The sequence below is a fragment of the Eumetopias jubatus genome, unplaced genomic scaffold, assembly GCF_037043125.1.
Source record: "Eumetopias jubatus isolate StellerSeaLion01/CBP00866 unplaced genomic scaffold, mEumJub1_p1.0 scaffold_6, whole genome shotgun sequence".
NCBI classification, from domain to species: Eukaryota; Metazoa; Chordata; class Mammalia; order Carnivora; family Otariidae; genus Eumetopias; species Eumetopias jubatus.
The window spans coordinates 135,845,234-135,865,026 of record NW_028274812.1 but is presented as its reverse complement, the minus strand read 5'-3'; the positions used below and the strand labels follow the sequence as shown (position 1 = coordinate 135,865,026).

Genomic DNA, 19,793 nt, shown 5'->3' with positions numbered 1-19,793 from the left:
GGTGTTGGGGGCTAGAATTTCAACACATCTTTTTGGGAGATGTAAGTCAACCCATAACATACGCCATCACATGGAGCTACTTCCCCTCCATGGATCCCTGAAGTCATGAGCTGCTGGCCCTCCTGTCAGTCCCCAGCCACTGCCAGCACATGGCTCATGACTAAACAGTGCTGCTTCCAGAAGAACCCTGGTGATTAGTAGTGATGCTAACAGGCTGTTCGGAGGGGGGATGAATAAGAAGTTGTCATTTAAAATAGTCACCCAGTTCCTTTGTAAACATGTGTCACACGGTGTTTGGAACCATCATACCCAACCCACTGCTGCACGTTGGTGGAACTATTAAGTAAATTACACACACATGTCTTTTTTTGGAAGCCCTTTATTCACAATACCCCCCCTCCAAGCCTTATTTCCCCGAGGGAGTGTGCTCATCCACCTTCGTTTTCGTTCGTAAACTTGCCTGTTTCTAATGTTCATGCTCTCCTGAACTTCTGTGCATCAGCTTGTCACCTCCGTTAGTTATGCCTGACACTTTCTCTCTCTTTACTCTTTCAGGAAGTAACGTTTTTGCTCAGGTAAAAGAGTCATAGGAAGAGTGTTCTGCCTGTTTGATGATTCATTCCTTTGCTTTTTGCCATTTCTCAATGTTAGAGAGGAAAAAAACCGTTTTATGACGGGTTTGGTGAATGGGCATGGTCAATGAGGGTGAGTGAATGCTCATAAAACACTCTTCACTTAAAGCAGAAATGATCTTGTTTACCGGTCTTTCTGGTTCTTTTGAGAGGTGGCAGCATGACTCTCAATGACCCTGGAATCCATGAGATTGACTTCTCTGCTTTCAAATGATGTGGCCATCCATTTTGTTTCCTTCTTGTTTTGTTGTGAGTGAATCACGGCAAGATGGATGCCAGATGAGCCCTCCACTCACCTTGGTTATGGATCCAGGCCATAGCTTCAGAGTGTGTCAGAATGGAGATAGATCTAAGCTACTTCAGTCAAATGAGTCCTTCAGAGGGTATTACAGGTACCTCAGAACATGACTGTATTTAGAGTGGGGGTCTTTAAAGATTTAATTAAGTTAAAATGAAGTCAATAAGGTTGGCCCTAATCCAATATGACTGGTGTCCTTATAAGAGGAGGAGATTAGGACAGAGATACACATGGAGGGAAGACCGCATGAGGACCCAGGGAGGAGATGGGCATCTACAAGCCAAGAGAGGCCTCAGGAGAAACCAACCCTGCCAACACCTTGACCTTAGACTTCTAGCCTCCATGAGACAGAACCGGGAGACAATACATTTCTGTTATGTAAGCCCCCCAGACCACGCTGCTTTGTTATAGCAGCCCTAGCGGACGGATATAGAGGGGGACAGGTTTAGGCACACAAAGTGAGCCTTTGAAGGTACTATGCCCACCAATGGGGCTCCAGATCCAGGACCCAAAGATCCTTAGCCCTGATCCGGTCCTCATCCCACTTCATGATGTTATATTGCATTTGTTATAGAAAGGACCACAGTAGTCTACTTCATTTACGAATTCAATTTAATTGGCATCTTAATGCTGGTGTCAATTCTTTGCCATTTTCTGCAACACCAAGGGAGATTTTTTTCTAAGCTATATTTTTTTAAGCTGCAAAGATGACAAATGTTATCAACGATATCCAACCAGATATATTTTCATCCCTTTTCTTCCCGTCAAGATAAGCCAGAAGTATTTGTTGCCAGAAACGGAAAACAGCTTGCTCATCAGCCAGATGATCGCAGTGTTCAAAAGTTCTACTCGTTTGCCATGTGTGAAAAGTTAAGAATTGAAAACAGACGGGCTTACTCTGCTTAAACTGTGGGTTCTGTGAAGCAAGAAAAAAGAGATATTTGGATACTATAAGAGTTGTGGAGAAGGTTTTCAATGGCATAGTGAGGGAGGTCTTTTCAAATTGCTCTGAGGTGGGACCCCTTGGTTGCTTTGATGGTGGATATGGCTATTCATCAACTGGATGAAAGATGAGTCTAAAATCACCAACCACGGCAAGCTACCTTTGTGTTCTAGAACAAATCCCAATGTCCTACATAATCGTGGCTCTTGGGACTACTACTCTGTTGTCTGAAACAGAATCTTCCAGGCATTTCAGTTAGACTTCTTTCTAATTATCTTGATGGAGATATCTCCTCGAGTTCTTAGTAGAAGTATAGAGTAGAGCCGGGGCTTCATTAGAAACAGCCTTCAGATGACAGGTTTGCCGTGTTCCATTACTTTTCCACTCATGAGGAAGTAAGGGGTATTTGTTTCATTTTTGTGAGATTGAGTTAAATTGCCCAGTTATCAACCCCTTATTATATTATAAGGCTTTGTGTTTGCTGAGTGATTTCTGATCATTTTTTTTAGTCTGTCTTGGTAACTGCTTAAGAGACTTTTTAACAATCAAGAGAGCCATTTTAAGAACTAGAAATGCAGGTCTACAGAGGTCAAATGATTAACTCAAACTGACCAAAGGAAAAAAACAAAAACAAAAACAAAAGAAAACCCCTGAAGAAAAATCAGAGTTCACACTTAGGGCTCTAATTACCATTCTGTAGGTTTCTGGAAGCTCGGCACAATCACATTCTGCTCTATTTATGTCCTCTGAAGTTATTTGCATTTCAACATTTAGATTTCCTCCTGAACTTGATTCTCAAGGTCTTGGAAGTTGAATTGAACTCAAGGATGTGGCTACCTAAGAGAGGAAAACAAAAAGCAAAAAACAACACCTGCCCTCATTCTTCTTTGTGAAGGCTAGCTCAAAACGGGGGCGGGGGGGGGGCAAAAATCAGTGAGTTCTCACGGAAGGACAATGTTGCATTGAGCTCTACTTCCTATCAGTAAATTCAGGACTGCCAAGTTGTCAGGGTGGGTGTTTTGAGCAGCGGGGAACCCTGGTCGGCTGGAGGTGAGAGAATGAAGAGGAGGAGGGGGAGGGCAGAAGAGAGAAACCCTCAGGTGCACACAAAACGCGCTGCTCTGTCTACTTTCTCCCTCCTCATCTGAGTCAGCTCCATCTTGCCCCACCCACTGCTGGCCTTTCTGGGGGTCTCAGGTTTTGAGTTGACTGGGCGCTCAGCAGTAGGCCGCAGCTCTTCTTCAGATGAAAGGACAAATCAGAAGGTACCTATTACAAGGCTGTGAGCAGAGAGACAATGGCCTGGCTGCTGACACCCTCCCACTAACTTGGGTTTTAATGGTGGGTTTAATTTCCTCGTGCTGGCTGAAAGAAAGGGAAAAAAGTGAGCGGACAGGGCCAGGCTGTGGGTAATGGCAGTGGTGGGGAAGCGACAGCTGTTGTATTCATGGTTAATCAGGTGTGTCTGTCTTTGTGTGGCATCTGTCTGCTACTGTTGCCGGGCCACATGTGAATAAGGGACAGAGGGGAAGGGGCCATTCATGTTCAAAGCCAACAGCACTGACCTCTGCTTCGTGCTCCTCGGGGTAGGCGAGCTTGTCTATTTAACTTTCCCCATTATCGGAAGCTGTAATTCTACTCGATGAGCCCACCCTCACCATTTTGGCCTGACAGACGCAAGCTGCATCCAGAATGCCATAAATCTGCCTGGAGTGGGACGACTCTTCCCTCCTCCCGCGCTTTTCCTCTGGGATTCCGTTGGATTTGTCAGACCCGAGAAAACCGGGAAGAGAGAGAGAAAAATGAGAACTGAGAGCAGCTTGGTGCACCTTCCATCTTAAACTGGCCTACCCACCCAATGTGTACTTTCTCTCAGGAGCGGTAGGAGCTGGAGGGCTCCCCCGTGTCCCAACCAGAACCCCCTTTTGCTTCCAGATCTGTTTGCCTCATGAGTCCCCCCACAGGCGTGGTGTTTGGGTCAGACTTCAGTGAACTCCCCCCCCTCCGGCTTTCCTCAGGGGATCCATGCTGCCCCGCTCTATCCCATGTACAGGGAGCCGATGGGCAAGTGCAGAGGCCTTCCAGCCCTTCTGGGAGCCAGCTCTGCACCATACAGACTGCTAGCCAGGCTCTGCCGGGCAGGACTCCTCTCTGGCACGCGGAGAAACAGCTGAAATGCAAATGGCGCCCATTCCCCGCATCCCAGTGCACGAGATCCTATGAAGGCTTAGTGTCTACGAGTTCGAAGGTCTTCTCCAGCGAGAGGCTTCAAACGGAGCACCTCCTACCGGTGGTTTTGGGGGGCTCTATCTCACCCACTTGGAGGTGCTTTGTTTCTAGCCCTTCTGCTGCGGGGCCAACCCTTCTGCTTCTTGGGGTCATGAGCGTCATCAGCATGTTCAAGACCAAGGAGCGCTGGCTCAAATTTTGACTTTCCTTAAAAATCAGCCATCACAGACCTTGTCAAAAGAGCTTGCCACTTGCAAGTCTATTTTGGTTTAAGCCACTTTTCAATATAGGCACTAATATTTATCCCATCGTGTTCATTCTTCTTGTGGGGAGGCTGGATTTCAGCTCTATTGACACTGTGCTTTCGGTGTGTGTGTGTACATGTGTATACATGTATATACACACACATACGTTTTAAAAATATATATCTTTATATATCATCTATTATCTATCTATCATCTATCTCTTTTTAAAATCAAAATTGTTACCTTCGCAGAGTGTGGGTTATCATGAGCACAGCTGAGTTTGCTCTAGAAGCCTGGGTTGATTGTCATGGCTGTATTATTGAGCTGCAGCTTTGGGGTCAGGAAGCTTCTGTTTTGCTGATGCTGAAGGATTTTGGAAAACCATTCCACTGCCCTCTTCCCTCTGATAACTCCCAGATCTCCACATTTCAGTGAAGTCCGTAGGCACATCTGAAGCTTGTGATAAAAGCCTAGTACTCTGCTAGGCTCTTTGAGGCTCATCTTGTGAGAGGCCAAGGATTGTAACAGTGAAGCAAGCAAGAACAAAGTAGGGCTGGAAAATTTTCTTAATAACTTAAAAAATATACCAAAGCCTAATTTACATACAGGAAAGTGCACAAATCCTAATTGTACAGCTCTATGAATTCTCACAAAGTAAACATACTCATGTAACTACCACCCAGATGAAGAAACAATATTACTGCCGCTGACAGCTTCTTAAATTTCTACCTATGTGGGAACCCCATTACAGCCAAAACCGTTCTTCTGCAACACAGTTTGGGACTGAGATTTAGTCTTGATTATGTGGCTATAGCAGGCCAGAGATGGGAAGTTTCCCATTAGCTGGAAGGGATTTGCTCATGGCAGGATTTTAATGCGACCTGGGCTGGCCTTCTAAGGTTGGACATTAGGGGGTCCAGATGGGCCAGACGTGTGGTGCTCTTGGCTTCAGGGGAGGACATAGGCGATTTTAGCATCCTTCTTTAAAACATTGTGATCAAATATACACAATATAAAATTTACCATTTTAAGCAGAGAGGTTTATAACCAATCTCCAGCACTCTTTTCATCTTGCAGATTGAAACTCTGTATCCATTAACAATGACACGCCCCTCTTCCCTCCCTCCATCTCCTGGGAAGCACCATTCTACTTTCTGTCTCTATGAATTTTACTGCTCTAACGATCTCATATGAGTGGAATTATACAGTATCTGCCCTCCTGTGACTGGTTTATTTTGCTGAACACAATGTCCTGAAGGTTCATCCATATTGTAGCATGTGACAGAATTTCCCTGCTTTTTAAGGTCAAGTAATATTGTATACGTTGAGTAATAATGTATATACCACGTTTTGTTTATCCAATCATCTGTCAATGAGCACTTGAGTTGTTTCTGTCTTTTGGCTATTGTGAAAAGTGTTAGATCCCATCGTAATTCCTTCTTTAATTTTTTTGAGGAAACACCATCTTATTTTTCATAGTGCCCCACCATTCTGGTGTCCTTTTTACCTGGTCTGTTCCCTGCTGACTAGCCTCCCAGATGGCATTCGCAGGAGCCAGATGTGTGGAGATTGAGGTGGTCGTCATCATTAGGATGGAGATCCGGACTCGCTGTGTGCCTGCCTAGAGAATTTAGACCAAATGACTCAGGTGGGCTGGAGGTAAGGCAATCATGGTAGGTACTTGAAGACTCCAGTAAAGAGAGTGGGATTTGCACAAAGACAAAGAATTTCTGCTTTAATTTTGGGGGAACGGGGAGGGGGGCCAGGAAGTTCTTGATTGCTAGGTATTCTGAGGCCTAATTCCTGTTCAGCGTATCACCTCCAAATCTTCTTTGGGGTTTTAGGTGTGAGTGTTGGAATATTTATAGAACAGGTAATGAAGAAGAGGAAGGGAAATGGTGGACAACAAAATAATTGTGGAAGCCGTACACTTTTTGCCTGATGGATCGTAGGGATAAGGTGTTCCTTGAATAAAAAGGTGCTTCTTAGAAATACAAGTGCTGTGGTGTAGGTTTAGTGCTGGCTCCTAATGTCAGAAACCCCCGTATATTGAATATTCGGAGGCTTCTTCAAACAATTGTTAAGTATATTGGTTTTCTAAATCTTGACACGTAATTGTTGGTATCCATCTGGAGGACACAATTTGTGGGTCACCAGGGGAAGGGCTTTCAAGACTGTAGATTTGGGGGACTCGTTATCACTGTTAGAAGAATACCCTGTTTCTTTCAAATCCCTTAGCTTTGGCCTCCTTCCATTTCATCATGAAAAGAACTTCAGTCATAGTCCACATTTTTTCTTAATTTTATAATATACGGCTATCACCAAAAGTTTAAAGGAAACAAAATATACCCTATCCCCAAGGGTAACTGTTTTATTTAATGGTTTGTGTTCTTTTCTTCCGGAATGTTCTGTATACATTAGGCACATACATATATACACACAAATGCTTAAGGTACACAGTTTAGTTTCTACTACTTAGAACTTAAACACTATTATTTCATACAAACATATAGATAATACATTTATGCAACTCTTTACCATTATAAACTGTTTTCATATAGTGTTGAACCTCACCAATATTATTTAAAGTTGTTATTATTCTCATTTAACAGAAAAGAGGCTGAAGAGATTAAGACACTTGTCCAAATTTATACTACCTGTTGGAAATGGGAATTGGGACAAGAATCCAGGTCTTTGAAGTAAGCTTTGTCTACCCATCTTTCTTCTCTGTCATAAGATCTGTAGTGATTAGTGGAGTCCAGATACCACCTTGCAGAAAGATTCAGAGAAGCTACCCACACACCACCTTCATAAAACTTATTCATCTTGATCTCTCCGTGGTATCAATTTATAAAACACTTTATCTTATACTTGTGGGTCCACTGAACTCATTTAAATATAAATAAGATAAAATAAGAATTGAGGTTATCAGACGAGGCATAACTCCAATAGAATCTTAGAGAAGACAACTGTTGGCCAGGAAGATATTTTTAGTATTCATGGATATGTTGGCACCAGCTTATTTATAAAGTTGCTTTGATAACGTACGTGGCTTGAACTTTTTTGTAGGGATTTGTAAGAAGGAAAATGGGGTGATCTTGTTCAGCTGAGTTTTAGGTCAAATGGCAAAGAGCTCATGATCTGCCTCTTTGATAGAGGACAATAACTATTTCTTTCCTGCTGACTTCTTTCTTTTTAGGTATGTATGTTAATGAGGAACCGTTTACCTAAGGATATGTTCCCTTATCAAGTACAAGGTGAGAATGTGGCCATAGATGTTGAATGGTGACAGAAGTGCTTCTGGGATTTTGGAGGTGAATTCTCTTAACTCTTTTATTTCACAATAGCTGTACGGGGAATTGTTGATAGTTCATGCTTCATTTCCTTTTGTTATAAAATTTTCATAGTTTGCAAAACTAAAAGTTATGAGCTTTGTGTCCTTTGTTTGCTACTCCCTATGAGAAAGGTTAAGATAGCGAAAAAAGATTCAGTAATGGCCTTGTTGGTGGAGAATAATGCTACTGGTAATGGATAAATAGGAAGGGGGAGGAAAGAGATTTAATACTTCAGTCCTGTACTGTTTAGGACTAGATTCAGCTTTATAGGGGGCCAGAAATGTAAGAGTGGCATTAAAAAAAAAAAGATAAAAGTTAATTTCTCTCTCACATAAAAGATGTTCAGAGTTGGCAGTCCAGGACTGGTCTGGATCCTCTATGAGGTTTTTAGATACGAAGTTTCCCTGTAGTTCATTTGTCTGTCATTCTTAGGATGCAGCTTTTGTCTTTATGGTTTTTATGATCCAAGATGGTTGCTAGGGCTCCAGCCATCATATCTATGTTCCTTTTAAAGAGGAGAAACTTCCCCAAAATTCTATGTAATATTTCTGCTTATATTTCATTATCTGAAACCTAGTCATATGTTCACACTTCACTGCAACGCAGGCTGAGGAATATAGCATTTATTATGGATGGCAATAAAAGGGGATAGAAATTGAGGTTCTGTTATTAAAAAGGGAAGAAATAGATATTGAGAGGAAAATAACATTCTTTGACACAGTCCACCCATTTTGCTCCCCAAATGCCCATGCATACCTTTCTTCCACCTGGACTGTGCTTATAATAACTGGAGCTTCAGAGACATCTTGGACCAAGATGTAAACCCAGGAATGAAAGCCATACACAGCAATAGCCTTGAGCAATGAGACTCGAAGCACATGAGTCCCTGGCGCCGTGGGGCTGTGGACAGACTACCTCTAGACTTTGGTGTGAAAAAGAAGTACACATCAGTTTTCATTAAGCCCTTTTTGTTAAGGTATGGATGGAAGCAGCTGAGCTTGATCTTAACTGATACAAGTATAATATGAACTTATAAAATAGCTTTCCTTTTCAGATTTTTATCTATTCCTGCCAGTGTAGGTGGACTAACCATCCACTCATCCATCCTAGCCTACTATGTAGCAGCACCAGGTATACAACAATGGCTGAGACATTAGCCACGGGAGCTCACATTCCAGTGACAGACACACAAACCAATGCCCTAAAGGGACTCCAGTTGCTTTAGTAGAAATCTTTATAGAGTGGAGCCCAGAGAGACATCTACAATATTCTCTGTTGCCATCTTTAGACTGAAAAAACAAAAAACAAAAAACCCAAAAAACCTTTGTAAGCAAACATGGAGTATTGACCATAGCATATTTCTCTTAATTATTAACTAACAATTATTATCATATTAATCACTTAGAATTATTTCTCAGATACACAAAATTTGTGGGATTTTTTTTCCTACATTGGAAGGATGATGTTATCAAATTAAACATTAATTTTTTGTCAAGAAGCTTTCGGTATAATTGGAGCAGAATATTTTTGCATGAAACTAAAGATAGATTGGCTACTTGTAATGTGCTCAAGAGGTTTTCAAGTGCATTTTCACCAGAAGAAAGTTACGTTTCATGTTAGTTTTGAGAATGCGCTGAATCCTTACTTTGCTTACCACCATTGGCATCACAACAACCATCACAGCATCTAAGTGTTCCAAACGGTCACGGTCTTATTTGATTTTCTGCAGCAACTGCCATTTTACAGGCTAGGAGACTGAAGTCGACAGAATCTAGGCAACCTGGCCGAGGTCACGCCCCTGGCAAACAGCAGGGGCAGGATTTGAATTCAGGTCTGGGACTCTTTGTTGGTATTCCCTCCGTGTGCTGATAACAACCTTACCCTGGAGACTTAGCCAGGAAACAGCAGAAGGAGGTAGAAGGTTAGCAGGAGCTGAAGAGGGAGAAAAGGTTAAGGTCTTCTGGAGTTTTCCTGCTCAGCTTGAAAAACATGGCGGCAGTTATCAGGTAATTGAAGTGTCAACGTGAGGCTGTCCGAGGGGCTGGATGAATTTGGTCCCGTTGGCCAATTTGTGGCTAAGGGAGCTGCAGGATCGTGGTCCCCAGGTGAAGAAACTCTCCGGCTGCCATGGGAGTTCCTCTTTAGAAGCAGCCCCACTAACATGCAAAATCAATGTCACTGGAGTTTTCACTTATGTTCCTGCCTCCGACACCGTTTGATCCTTACATGAAAGAGACATTTGTCATCTGACAGGACGAAGACTGGGAAGCAGTGTGGAAGGCTTCCCCCAGCTTTGTGGCACCAATGTCTGCACTCTGTGCTTCCCTGGTGTGTTTTCATTGCAAAGTCTAGGTCACCTCGGGGGTCTCCCTTGTCCTTTGGCTTTCGTGAATTATTGCTTATGCTCCTGATGAGCTTGAAGAGCAAACCTTCATCATATCCCCCACATGGGCAGGGAGGAACGTTAGTCCTCCTTGGCTTCTGTTTTACCTCTAGCCTCCTCCCTTTTATTTTTCTTTCTCTTGATTTTTGTTCTTCTTCCTGCAGTGACTACCCACTCCCCTTGTAACTGTCCCTCCACTTTCCTGATACGCCGCCCCTCTATCCTGACCACCACTCCGGCTCAAAGTTCACACCTTCCCAGTACAGAAATGGTGAGCCAGACGCAAAAGCTGTTCAGGGGTCCTCTGGATTTTCAGTGTCGTAACCCCTGATCTCGGTTCGACTGCCCAGATGGTTGGAAAGAAATAGCCCAAGCCCTTATATTCTCAGTGACCAAAGAAAATTTGGTGTTGTCTAGCGGTGTATGCACCTTTGATTCTCTTTCGTTTCCAATTCTGTGACATACTTCTTCCAGAGACCAATGTCTGTCACTCATAGAAGCTTAGCTGACAGGTGACTTATAAAACGTGCATTTGATATAATAGATCCTAGAGGTCCTATCTCATAGACACTTGGAAAGTGTTGTCTTTTAATTGTTTGTTGAGAAGGTAGGAGTGTTGTTATAGTATCTATCACACTGGGAGGCACAGTCAAGAAATCTTTTAGTAAAAATGCAATAGCCTCTACCTTCCATTGACCCTCCCTTTGGAGGTTTTTTAAAAAATGCCCCCCTCTTCTCATGGCTCTAGGAATTTCTTAAATCAATATGGGGATGAGCCTGTGCCCTGGAGAATCTCCTCAAATCACACTCCTGGTGTTGAAAATACATTTTTTTACATAACATTTTGAACAATATCCTATTAAAAAATGGTGGATGTTCATTTTTAGGGAATTTGGAAGTATATAAAGCAACAAAAAATAGTAATGGTCCATAACGATGATAAAGTTGTCATGTTTTATCGTTTCTTTTGTTTAGAGGGTAACGGAGCCTTTGTTGGGTATTACACAATTGTTATTGTCATTGGAGAGTATGGAATTTGGGTGAGCGTGTTTCAAGAAAGAGAGAGGTGCCTTGATTCCCATTCAAGTGCTGGAATCTTCCATGAGTCAGTTAACAGTAGCAGTTATTCTTTATGCTTGGTGGTCTGACATCAACAATTCCAGCAGTAGGCATCTTAGGGTGTCTGAGAAGTCAGTGTTCTCAATCATGGTGTCCACACTGCGTGCGAGAAGGAATGTGTTAATTAAGAAGAGTTGAAATATCAAAGTTTTGAATAATTTGCTTTGTTGATAAATTATAATGCGTGCCAGAGAGAGGCCCCAGAAGGGTGCTGTTTTTAGGTTCTTGCATTCTGATATAGTTTCTCGAGTGGGAGGAAAATGGCGGGGACACATCTGGCCCTTGAGCATGCACCTGGGGCCATGTTGGCGCGAACATCATCTGGGCTATGAGCTGGGTCAGAAGAAACATAGAGGTTTGCTGTGACAGGTCGTGCCTCCACTGCTCGCGCCTTCAGAGGACGCGGTTGGTTTCCATTGGAGAGAGACCCACTAGACCACTCCAGTTACTGGTGAGGAAGGAGAAAGGATAGTGGTAGAGTGTGGGGTCTATAGACTTTAATCCCACTGTAATAATCTGAGTTTCGGAGGTGGAGATTTCAGTGAGATTATTATTTTGTTTATAAATGCCACATAAAGGGAACCAACATAAGCTATATTCAGACATTGGTTATTGATGGAATCAGAAATTTTCAGCATGAAAACAGAGAAGAAAGGCCTCCTTCAGAGAAAATGGGTAAAATCTGCCCTTTTGGTGCACATAGCCATTTCTGACAGGAGGCAAAAGGCTGGCATTTTTTTTTCCCCTCTGGCATCAGCCACATTCAGCGGAAAGGGTCACCCTAGCAGATTCTTCTCCTCACGCCATAACGTTCAATTGATTTGCCCTCTGGCTTTCTGAGTCTTACAGAATCAACCCCTCCGTAGATTTTTTTTTGTGGAGAATCACTACAGTAGAAGTAGAACTGGGCCCCTTGAACTTAACTTGAGGACTTTCAAGCTTGACCCTTCCACAGTTTATCTGAACGCAAGAGAACCTGATAGTCCTGCGACTGTTCCATTTGAGGACACTGAGGCAGCCCAGGTGTTGGGAGGGGGGAAGAAATCACGGCTTTTGGTTTGACCTCAAGATCTTTCTCAGCTTTCTTTCCACAGGCCCAGGTAGCTGTTATTCCATTTCAAACTCTCTCTTGCAGTTTGTTTGTCAACCTGGAGGAAGAAAGTTGAAGGTCTTACACGTGGGCCTCTATTTTTATATAATATTTATTTTTGCCTGATGACATTAGGAGGTATTAAATCAGGCTAAGGTCACAGGCTTTCACGTAGAAGGCTGAGCTGGAAGGAAATCCCTCTTGAGCATCGGCTCTGTGCTAGCAGCTATGAACATGAAGTTGTGAATCCAAGTAAGACCCCTGACCCACAGGGCAAAGGATGGGGGGCCTAGTGGTGCTCTGAGAGCAACACGCAGCATTTGCATGGAACAGAGGTTGCAAAGCTGCTGTTTTAAGGTGTAAGGAGCAGAGAAGGCCTCCCAGTCCCTGAGCCAACGGGGATTCATTGCATGCACACGCAAGGAAGCAAGCAAGCGGGGGATACCGCCTCTGCAGCCGGTAACTGAGGCCAGGTGGGGAAAATGACGCCTCCTTTCATTCTAAAGGGCCTTGACTAGACAAGTGGGGCAGTGCCTCTCTTTCCCTGCTTCACCTGCCACTACCTACTTCAACCCTTCCTGCCTCTTGTTTTGCACCTCACGATTTTTGCTTCCATGTGCTTTCTGGGCTACACAGTGTGGAGGTTCCCTCGTGGCAGTTTTCCTGCCCTGTCTCGTCAGAGGCCACTGGGCAGTTCTCATTTGGCTCCGGTACTGCTCGTCACATCAGAGGAGGGGTGGAGGCAGGACCCTGCTAGACGCTGGTGACCTTTGAATGAGGAGTTCCCAGAGGTGAGCCCATTCCTCAGAGGAAGGCTGTGGGCCTTTGGAAAGAGGAGACCTTTGTGCTGGGCCCTTGTGTTTGCTGAACTCCTTTACATAACAGAGAGAGGAAGATTAGACTTTCTGGGCCAAATTCTAGAGAGGCACAGAGGCTGGGTGCTGGGTCTGAGGAAGACAGGAAAAGGGGTCCCCCTCTTCTCCCAAGATTGTGGGGTTGCCACGAGGAACTTGAGAATACATATCATGGATTCTTAATATATGCCCGAGGCAAATCTTTCCTCTTGCTCCCCGGCCTCTAGTCCTTATTAATGATTTTTGTGGGAGTGGTGTTGGACACAAGCCGGGGAGCCCCAGTAGGATGCAGCTCAGAAACAGTCTGTGAAGGTGTGCGGACCAGAAGCAGAGGCTGAAATTGCAGGAAAGACTTTGGACGTTCAGTAGGCTGGACTGGGGGGCTTAGAGGTGGCCCGTATCTCCGAGGGACGGAGAGGTCTTACTTCATTTATAGATGTCATATAAAAGGCAGTGTCTGGGTATAAAGATGGGGTCAGACACCAGAGGCACAGTGCACATGAATGTTTGGTCCAAATGGCCGAGTGGGAAGAAAAGCCAGGAGGCCAGAGGAGAGGGGGGCAAGATGGTGCCACCACAGAGCACAGACAGGTATTGCCAAGAGGGTCCCAGAGCTGCAGGAATGTGGGTCAGGGCCTTTTGTATAGGGATGGCCTGGCCAGTGGGTGGAAGGCATTGTTTAGGGACACTTGCATGATTGAGAAAGGGAAGCTGGAATGGTGGAGAGAGCCTCAGACACCCCATCGAAACACCTGTCCCTTCCTAGCAGAGCCGGATCTGGTAAATGTGACCAAATGCCTACGAAAAACCACTTCGCAAGCCCGCTCTCCCTCCTTTCTCTCTTCTGGCTCAGTGTCTCTGCTTCCCCCTTCCCCTGGACCCTCTGGGAAACACAGACCCGTCATCCGAGAAGGCTTTGTTAGAACCCCACCTGGATCCACCCCATGAAGACCAGTGAATGAAGACGAGGAAGTGCGCGGCTGAGCGGATTTCTGAGACCACATCGGTGTTGGTCACCTGCCTCCTTTGGCTGTAATAGGAGTCATGCAGCTTAAAAACTCTGACTGCTGATTTGAAAATTTACCCCATGCAGTGACTGATAATAGAAGCTTTCAGGGATGAATAAAAAAAAAAAAAAAAAGAGGGGGAGGGGATGGCAAAGGGAAACGTATGTGGAGAGAGGTTCAGAGGCTGCCAGGGAGGGCGATTAAACCCGCAACAGTTCACCCGCACCCGAGTGGTGCCCAGATGTCCACACTTTCCGCGTCGGTGGCCCAGGTGGGGAAACAGAGGCCCGGGGAAGGAGACGAGGCTTGCAAGCTCGCGAGTCCTCCTTGCTGTCATTATTTAAAGACCGGCAGGGACCAGGTCACCACTGGTGGCTTATTTCGAACCAACCATTCGCGGAAAAAGGAGGCCTGGCCATTCCTGAGGATTTCGTGGGTCTCTTGCCGCGGTTCCATTTCCTTCTGCACTTGTAGTGGTCCTTTGGCCATTCCTAGGAAGATGCTGCTGAGGATAACTGGCCACTTTGAAAGCTGAATAAGGCACAAGTTTAAAAAAAAAAGATACTCTGTGCGACAGGGGCATGCTCCAGAGAGGGAAGGCGTTGCCTCGGTGTTCCCGGCTAGCTTTTACAGCTGGGTCTCTCTCTCTCTCTCTCCCTTGGTGCCTTTCATCAGATTCGAGCCCTTTTCTAGGTCCTTGGCTTTATTAGAGGTTTTCTTTGGGGCTGCTCAGTGGTTCAGATTTTAATAGAAGGCTGTTAGATGGGACTTAACTTCATTTCTGGTGAGCTTGAGGCTGTGGTCAGGGCCATGGCCTGTCCTGTTTATTGTTGTCAAGGAAGGAAGGAAGGAAGGAGAGAAGGAAGGAAGGAAGGAAGAAGGGAGGGAAGGAAGAAGGGAAGGAAAGAAGGAAGGAAGGAAGAAAGGAAGGAGAGAAGGAAGGAAGGAAGGAAGAAGGGAGGGAAGGAAGAAGGGAAGGAAAGAAGGAAGGAAGGAAGAAAGGAAGGAAGGAAGGAAGGAAGGAAGGAAGGAAGGAACTTACACCAAGTATCATGCATCATGGATTCTTAGAGAAGCCATCTTCAGAGTCAGCCCTGACTTTAGCAGATGGAAGAGCATTTGTAATCTAGATGAGTGGCTTCTAAAACACAGCTGTAGTCAAAACACTGGGCAAACTTTAGTCAATACTGATGCCTAGGTCTCATTCCCAGAGATTCGGATTCAATTGGTATATTAGTTTCCTAAGGCGGCCATAACAAAAGTACCACAGACTGGGGGTGCTCACACAAGGCTGGTATGTCTCACAGATCTGCAGGCTAGAAGCCAGAGATCGAGGTGTGGGCGGTTGGGTTTCTTCTGAAGCCTCTCTCCTTGGTTTGTGGATGGCAGGCTGCTTCCTGTGTCCTCCCATGATCTCCCTTCTGGACTTGTCTGTGTCCTGATCTCCTCTTCTCATAAGGACACCAGTCATATTGGATTCGGTCCCACCCTAATGACCTCATTTTCCCTTAATTACCTCTTGAAAGACCCCAACGCAAATGCAGTCACAGTCTGAAGAACTGGGAGTTAGAATTTTAGGGATGATTCAGTGCAGCTCATAACGATTGGCCCGAGTGGAGCGTAGGCACCAGAACTTTTTAAAGGTTCCCCTGAAGAATTGCAGCTGAGGTCAAGAGTCCCGGTTTCCGACGGATCCTTCCTAGCATCCAGGAACAGCTGTTTGGAATATAATCCCTGGACAGGAGAACGTTTTACATTGTCAAATTGTTGGGGACATGTGTGGGAAAAGGCTGCTGAAAAGCAGAGCAATATGACGAGCCTTTGATACCAATCTGGGGTGGGGGGCATGGAGACAGATGCTTTGTGACAAAGGTCCTTCCCACCGGCCTGGGGAGGGGGAGCTCTGATGTCACACAGTGGGGTCCAGCATGCAGGGTTCTTTCTACACTCGGGGAGAGCAGCCTGTGAGGAGAGTCAGCTCCTTATACTCCACTGCTGGATTTTGCAAGCCTTGTGATCTGCGGTTTGGTTTCCTGAACTGACCTACCCCCTAGGCAGGGAGTGCCCCGTGCAGGCAGCTGGTCTCAGCTCTTGGGCGAGGACAACGCTACAACCTTACATAACCCTGCCTTTGAGCTCTTGGAAAGAAAAGACTTGCCTCATGTGAAGGCGCTCAATGAGAGGTGAACAGTTGATGGGAGGATGGGGCTCCGTTCCCAGGCGGACTTGGAGTGAGTGGTGACTGGTGTGTGGGGGCTGAGCATCGTGGAGAGGCAGCGTGCTCATCCTGACTCATCGCCGGCTCACCCAGCTCACGACAGGCCCCCGCTGATGTCACCAGAGTTCATCCCGCGGCAAGGATTCTGTTTCTATGTTGGTGTTGCCCTGCCAGCTCAGTTTCGGCATTTTAAAGGATTGCTATTTTTTCTTTTAAGAATCCTTTTGTGAATCTTTTGTCTTTGTTTCTGTCTGATGGTTGTCTGGCATCTCCTCTTATTCCCTGGCCAGTTATTCACAAGTTAGAGGAAGGATTCTTCCATCTCGGTTCCCATATGCATCAGAAGGCACTCAAGTTCCCCTTTTGACTTTCTTTGTCCTTAGTTTCCTCACCGAGGGGGGTAAACTTGACTGCTACCCCATTCTCCAGCTTCAAAAGAAAGCATGTCAGGCACTGGGGTAAGGGCTTTACTTACTTCCACCGGGTTTACTTCTCACATGGGACCGATGCAATCAGTAGGATGATTATTATCCCCATTTTACAGATGTGGAATCAAGGCGTGGAGTGGTGAGGAGCTGCCTGGGAATATCCCCTGGTGGTAGAGTTGGATTCAAGTCTATGGCGTTCTGACTCCAAATCTTATTCCTAGCCATTGTGTGTGGTGAGCCATGTTGACATGTCACTACCGATCTCATCCAAGCACGTGGCTTCAAAATCCATCTATGGGGTGGGGGGTGCCTGGGTGGCTCAGTCGGTTAAGCGTCTGCCTTCCGCTCATAATCCCAGGGTCCTGGGATCAAGCCCTGCATTGGGCTCCCTGCTCAGCGGGGCGTCTGCTTCTCCCTCTCCCTCTGCCACTCTCCCCCCACTCTCTTCTCTCTTAAATACAAAAATCTTAAAACAATAAAAATCCATCAATGTGGTGAGGGAACCTGAAATTTACATCTTAACTTAGACCCCTTTCCTGAGCTCCAGACTTGGGTATCCAGCTGCCTACAGCATCATCACTTGGACTTCTACCGGGCGCATCAAACCGAACTCTCCCCACACAGAGCTCCAGTTATTTAGGCCGGAATGTGGGAATCACCTTGACTCCTCACTTTCTTTCACAGCCCACATGCAAGGGATCAGCAAATCCCATGGGACTAGCAGTACCCAGAAGCCAACCGCTTCTTCCCACCTCTGCTCCTCCTGCCCTCCCACCATCTTGTCTGAAAGAAGCCATCAGAGTGAGTCAGCCTATGTTACTCTCTTGCTCAAAATTCCCTGATGCCCTCCAGTCTTGCTCAGAGGGTGTCGGTTATTAAATTATTGCTACTCGACTCTAAATCCTTCCTTCCATGCTGGATTTTAAGCTGCTGGGGCTGGGCCCCCTGAAAACCACCTTTCTCCTGGGTCCGCCGCCTCCCTGTTGAGGTCGGCCAGTAGGGGGCGCTGGAGGGAGGCTGCGCCCCTGGAGGAGCCAGAGGGGGTTCACTTTTTCCTGTTTTGTTTTCTGCAGGGTTTCCTGTCAGGCTGCAACCCGCTGAGTGGCACCCTGGCCCCGCTGCCTCAGCCTGGCAGCGGCAGCTCCTTCCTGTAGACACAGTTAAATCCACTTGGCAACTTGAACCCACGCTCAAGAGCCAATCTCACTGGCCTTCCTCTGGGATGCCGGAACCAGCTGCCATTGTCCCCTCTTCAGGGGTCTGGGCTGTTACCCTGTGAGACCCTTGTCTGAGCTTCTGAATTTTAATAACTCATCCTTCACTCCCCCAGCCTTAGGGGTGGAGCCAGCTTCCTTCATTTGCTCTCTTTTACCCTGTCTGTGACCTGGTTAATGACTTTATTTCTAATTAACATTTCTTTATATTAAATTAGCTCTGTGGAAATAACTGGTGTGGCCTCTTTCTCCCGACCGGGCCCTACTGATACATTGAGTCAAAGCCAAAGTCCTTCATGGAGCTTGTAAGTTCTCCCATGAGCTGGCTTCCTGCCACCCCTCCTGTCTCAGCTCCTACCACCTTGCTCGGCTTTGCTCCTGCTTTCCCAGGCCCTCTGGCCCCTTGCAGCTATGTGAACACACTAACCCCTCTCCCGCCTCAGGGTATCCCCCCTTTCTGCTGCCTTGGCCTGGAAATCTCTCCCTACCATTCCGCATGGCTTCTCCTTTACCTCCTTAAGATCTCTGAGATGTCCCCTCTTCAGTGAGCCCTTCCCTGACCATCCTACGTGATCCACATTCCCCAGCCCTGGGTGGTTCCTATCCTTATTGATCTGCCTGGTTTTCTCCCAAGCACCTGTGACCATCTGATAGTTTGTATATTTACACATTTATTTGTTAATTGCCTTTCGGACAGAATATAAGATCCAAGAGGGCAGAAAGTTTTCCTATTCTAACGATTGCTATCTTCCAGACTTTATTTTATTTATTTATTTAAAAGATTTACTTATTTATTTTAGAGAGAGAGTGTGTGTGCATGAGCGAGCGCATGAGGGGGAGGGCAGAGGGAGAGGGACAAGCAGGCTCCCCGCTGAGCAAGGAGCCCAATGTCATGGAGCTTGATCTCATGACCTTGAGACCTGAGCGGGTATTAAGAGTTGGATATGCCACGAATGAGCCACCCAGGTGCTCCTGCTATCTTCCAGACTTTAGAACACCTGCTTCACACATAGTGAATGCTTGATAAATATTTGTTGAATGAATAAATGAATTGGAGTTCTCGACTCTCAGGACTAAGGTGCCCCAAGCCCAGGTGGTGCTGTTCTCATGCATCAGGGAAGATCCTAAAGAGGATGCTGGCTTTGTAGGAAAACAAATACAGGTGCTTTCTCCACAGACAAGTGAGTTGGGGAGTGGGGCAGGTTGGTAATGTCAGCACTCCAGCGTGCATGGGCTTGGGATGTACTTTTGAAAAGCAAATTGTATTTTTTCTCTTGTTTCTCCCAATTGCTATCGCTAGCCCAGGGGGCAGGGGCGGGAAAGCTGTAACAAAACTTAGAAGCTCCTGAGACTAAACATTACCCTCAATTTCCACTCGGACTGGCTTTTGAGCTGATGGACATTGGCGGACTGCCTTTCTAGAATACTATCCTAAGAACTTTTTTTTTTAAAGATTTTATTTCTTTATTTGAGAGAGAGAGAGCACGAGCAGGAGGAGGGGCAGAGGGAGAGGGAGAGAGAGAATCCTCCAGCAGACTCCCCGCTGAGCAAGGAGCCCGACATGGGGCTCGATCCCAGGACCCCAAGATCGAAGGCAGAGGCTTAACTGACTGAACCACCCATGCGCCCCTTTCCTGAGAACTTTATGGAACATTGTAAGTGGTTATTGGCTTCCTTTGAGCTTAGTTCATAATGAATGAGCCTAGGAATGTTAGTTGTTGTCATCTGTGTATAGACTATGTCTGTGAGGGTGGGTCAGCTCTGTGGATTGCCACACTTTACTTCAAAGATGGGATCT

At 45.8% G+C, this 19,793-nt stretch overlaps 1 long non-coding RNA gene across 1 annotated transcript; it reads left to right on the top strand.

The window, feature by feature from the left end:
- Nucleotides 1-5,922: 5,922 nt before the first annotated feature.
- On the top strand, nucleotides 5,923-18,227 carry LOC148164162 (uncharacterized). The gene is made up of 5 exons (XR_015768441.1): nucleotides 5,923-6,006; nucleotides 6,960-7,046; nucleotides 7,547-7,661; nucleotides 17,466-17,582; nucleotides 17,855-18,227. It is a non-coding gene; the product is annotated as an uncharacterized LOC148164162 (long non-coding RNA).
- The last annotated feature ends 1,566 nt before the right edge of the window (nucleotides 18,228-19,793 follow it).